Source organism: Numida meleagris, chromosome 6, assembly GCF_002078875.1.
Source record: "Numida meleagris isolate 19003 breed g44 Domestic line chromosome 6, NumMel1.0, whole genome shotgun sequence".
Taxonomy (NCBI): Eukaryota; Metazoa; Chordata; class Aves; order Galliformes; family Numididae; genus Numida; species Numida meleagris.
Genome location: NC_034414.1, coordinates 3597673 through 3602320, shown reverse-complemented (window position 1 = coordinate 3602320; position 4648 = coordinate 3597673).

Below are 4648 nucleotides of genomic sequence, written 5' to 3'. Positions count from 1 at the left end.
TACTCAGCACCTCGCCTGAGGTCTACTGATGGGTCTGTCCTGTCTCAAAGAGGGAAACGGATCCTTGCCCAGGAGCTGGCAGGACTTATAGAAAGGGCTTTAAACTAGATAAGGAGGGGGACGGGGATAAAACCAGGCCTTCAAGAGGTGTGCCTAATGGGATTAGGGGTGAGGCAAAGGGCTCCGCTGAAGTGTGTCTACGCCAGTGCACACAGCATGGGCAACAAACAGGAGGAGCTGGAAGCCATCGTGCAGCAGGCAAACTATGACTTAGTTGCCATTATGGAAACATGGTGGGATCACTCTCATGACTGGAGTGCTGCAATGGATGGCTACAAGCTCTTCAGAAAGGATAGGCAAGGAAGGAACGGTGGTGGCATGGCTCTCTATGTTAGAGAGTGTTTTGATGTTATCGAGCTTGAGGCTGGGAAAGCTAAGGTTGAACCTCTATGGGTAAGGATCGAGGGAAGGGCTGATAAAGGCAGGCATCCTGGTGGGGGTCTGTTATAGACTGCCTAACCAGGATGAAGAGGCAGATGAGGCGCTCTACAAGGAGCTGGCAGAATTTGCATGATTGCCAGCCCTTGTCCTCATGGCAGACATCAAATTCCCCAGTATATTCTGAGAATACAACTCAGTGCAGAAGCACTATAGGAGGTTCCTAGAGTCAATGGAAGATAACTTCCTTCTGCAGCTGGTGAGAGAGCCTTCCAGGGGAGGTGCCCTGCTAGACCTGCTGTTCACAGAGAAGGTCTGGTGGGAGATGTGGAGGTGGGGGGCTGCCTTGGACAGAGTGACCACAAAATGGTAGAGTTCTCAATTCTTGGTGGAACCAGGAGAGGGGACAGCAAAATTGCTGCCTTGGACTTCCAGAGGGCAGCCTTCAAATCGTTAAGGAGACTGGTAGGGAGGGTCCCTTAGAATTCAGTCTTGGAGGGTAAAGAGGTCCAGGAAGGCTGGTCGCTCTTCAAGAAGGAAGTCCTGAAGGCGCAGGAACAGGCCGTTCCCCTGAGCTGTAAGATGAGCCAGCGGGGAAGAAGAGTGATGGGGATGAACAGGGAGCTTTTCCTGAGGCTCCAGGAGAAAAAGAGAATCTACCCCCTGTGGAAGAAGGGACGGGCAACTCAGGGAGAGTACAAAAATGTTGTTAGGATGTGCAGGGAGAAAATTAGAAAGGCAAAGGCCCAGCTTGAGCTCAACTTGGCCGCTGGGGTAAAGGGGAACAAGAAACTCTTTTACAAATATATTAACAGTAAGAGGAGGACCAAGGAGAATCTCCATTCTTTACTGGACGTGGCTGGGAATGTGGCCACTGAGGACAATGAAAAGGCTGAGGTTCTCAATGCCTTCTTTATGTCTGTCTTTGAAAGTCAGACCAGTTATCTTCAGAGTACTCTACTCTCTGACGTGGAAGTCTTGGATGGGGAGGAGAATAATCCCACCATGATTCAGGAGGAAATGGTCAGAGACCTACTACTCCACCTGGACTGCCACAAGTCCATGGAGCCAGATGAGATCCAAGAGTACAGAGGGAGCTGGCGGAGGAGATAGCCAGGCTGCTTTCCATCATCTATTAGCGTTCCTGGTCAACTGGAGAGGTCCCAGAAGACTGGAGACTTGCCAGTGTGACTCCCATCTACAAGAAGGATCGTAAGGAAGATCCGGGGAACTACAGGCCTGTTATCCTGACTTCGGAGCCAGGGAAGGTTATGGAGCAGATTGTCTTGAGGGAGATCATGCGGCATTTGCAGGACAACCAGGGGATCAGGCCCAGCCTGCACGGGTTTGTGAAGGGCAGGTCCTGCCTGACCAACCTGATCTCCTTCTATGATTCAGTGACCCACCTGGTGGATGGGGGAAAGGCTGTTGATGTGGTCTACCTAGACTTCAGCAAAGCCTTCGACACTGTCTCCCACAGTATTCTCCTGGAGAAACTGGCAGCCCGTGGCTTGGACAGGTACACTCTTTGCCAGGTAAGGAGCTGGCTGGAGGGCTGGGCCCAGAGAGTGGTGGTGAATGGAGTTAAATCCAGCTGGCGACCGGTCACCAGTGGTGTTCCCCAGGGGTTGGTGCTGGGGCCTGTCCTCTTCAATATCTTTATTGATGATCTGGATGAGGGCATTGAGAGCACCCTCAGTAAGTTAGCAGACGACACCAAGCTGGCAGGAAGTGTCGATCTGCCTGAGGGTGGTAAGGCCCTGCAGAGGGATCTGGACAGGCTGGATCACTGGGCTGAAGCCAATGGGATGAGGTTCAACAAGACCAAGTGTCGGGTCCTGCACTTTGGCCGCAACAACCCCAGGCAACACTACAGGCTTGGGGCAGAGTGGCTGGAAGACTGTGTAGAGGAAATGGACCCGGGAGTATTCGTCGATGCTCAGCTGAGCATGAGCCAGCAGTGTGCCCAGGTGGCCAAGAAGGCCAATGGCATCCTGGCTTGTATCAGAAATAGCGTTGCCAGTAGGAGCAAGGAAGTCATTGTCCCTCTGTACTCAGCCCTGGTGAGGCCCCACCTTGAGTACTGTGTCCAGTTTTGGGCTCCTCACTGCAAGAAAGACATTGAGGCCCTGGAGCGTGTTCAGAGGAGGGCGACGAAGCTGGTGAGGGGTCTGGAGCACAGGCCTTATGAGGAGCAGCTGAGGGAGCTGGGATTGTTCAGTCTGGAGAAGAGGAGGCTCAGGGGAGACCTTATCGTTCTCCATAACTACCTGAAGGGAGGCTGTAGTGAGCTAGGGGTTGGCTTCTTCTCTCTTGTAACTACTGACAGGACGAGGGGGAATGGCCTCAAGTTGTGCTAGGGGAGACTCAGGAAACACTACTTTTCTGAAAGAGTGGTCAGGCACTGGAATGGGCTGCCCAGGGAGGTGGTGGAGTCACCATCACTGGAGGTGTTCAAGAAACGTTTAGACATTGTGTTGAGAGACATGGTTTACTGGAGTTATATCGATGGTAGCTGGACGGCTGGACTGCATGGTCTTGTAGGTCTTTTCCAACCTTGCTAATTTTATGATTCTATGACTCTATGAAACCATTCATATCCTTCACTCTTCACCTCTTTTCTTTCATGCCTCAGGTGTGCATGGCTCACAGCTCACATCTAAAATGGGCAGAAGGCTCATTCTCCAGGTTATCCTTATCATCCATCCTTATCCTGGCATTCTTATGATCAGTAAAACCTGTAGACAGTGAAAATAAAGGGATCCTACACTGTACAGGGCCTTTAAACAGCAGCACTGGCATCCATATCATCTGATGTGGCAAAGAGTGACAGCACTACTGGGAGCAAAGGAAAATTCCTCATCTGAGCTAGCCAGCATCTCTTCAGGCTTACATTTTATTTTTATGAGTGGTTCACAGGAACAGACAGGGTGGCCAGAGCCATACGTTGGACATGAAATGCTGGGAGGTTTGTGAAGGGCACTTCTATCTTCCCAGTCCTGAGAGCCACCCGATGCGGACAGCTGTCACTGTGCAGCTGTGCTGGCCTCTCTGCCCGCAGGAAATGTGTTCCCACTGCTCAAGCACCCACAGCTGCTCAGGATCAGCTGCAGAGGGCACTCAGTGGGGATCGTTTCAGCTCTGAGAGGAAAATCAAAGCATCAGTTCAGGATGACACTAGAGAGAACAGCTGAGGCTCAGCTTCACTTTCAAGTCATCTCCAGATCACTGTGGCTGATTCAATTCTTTTTTGAGCTGTTTCTCCCTGTCTGTTTAGTGACAGTCCCTACCAATGATCTCTGCATTTCCTCTAACCTAGTGAAAAAGAAGTGACTTTTATATAACTTGATAACAGAGAAATGAATTGCCCTGCCGCACCACTACAATTTAGTGTTCACATCCTGGGATACATTTTTTTAAGGTGTACATCACCTTAAAAACCCTTTACCATAGCACTATATTCAGTTTCAGCATCATACAACAAATACACAAAGAAAATTATGTAAAAGTTGGGATCTGAAGCCACAAGACCTCTAAGATCTATTCAATGAATCTACAAAATCAAGAGAGTCTAATAAGATCTGGCAATCAACCATTTAAGCAGAATTCAAATGTATTTAATCATATTAGGGTAACAGAAGCAGAAAAGATGGCTACATTGGTCAACTTGGTTTGTGGTAAGAGGTTCATTGTAATAGGACTCTTTGGAGAGGTTTGAAGTTAATTCTGCATGAGCTTGGGACCACTCTGTGAGGTCACAACTTCTTATCAGCAGCTTCTTACATCTGGGGCAGAAATGAATTGTCAAAGGTTGCGTGTTACATCAGCCAGGTCCCAGATACAGTCAGAAACTTATTTATTAAAAGTATGGCTATTGCCTAAGTTTCTAAATAGCACTCTGACCTCGATGTGGCACCTATTACCAACACTAGCAGGGCACAGTGTACCACTCCAATGCTTGTGAAATGTTGAGACTGCTTTCAGTCTCCAGGTGTCCTGCTTATCTGGGAAAACGGCCTTTCCTACACAGAATGTAAGTTTGCTGAAGATATTGAATTAATTGCTGAAGGCCCTGAATTTATTGCTAGGTATCAGGCTGTTCATGGACCCCTGTGTTGGTAGCTTCTTTTGTTAGCATCAGCAAAAACATTTTCTGAGACATAGACCTTCGGTACATAAAACCACACAATTTTTCAGCACCTATTGAAAT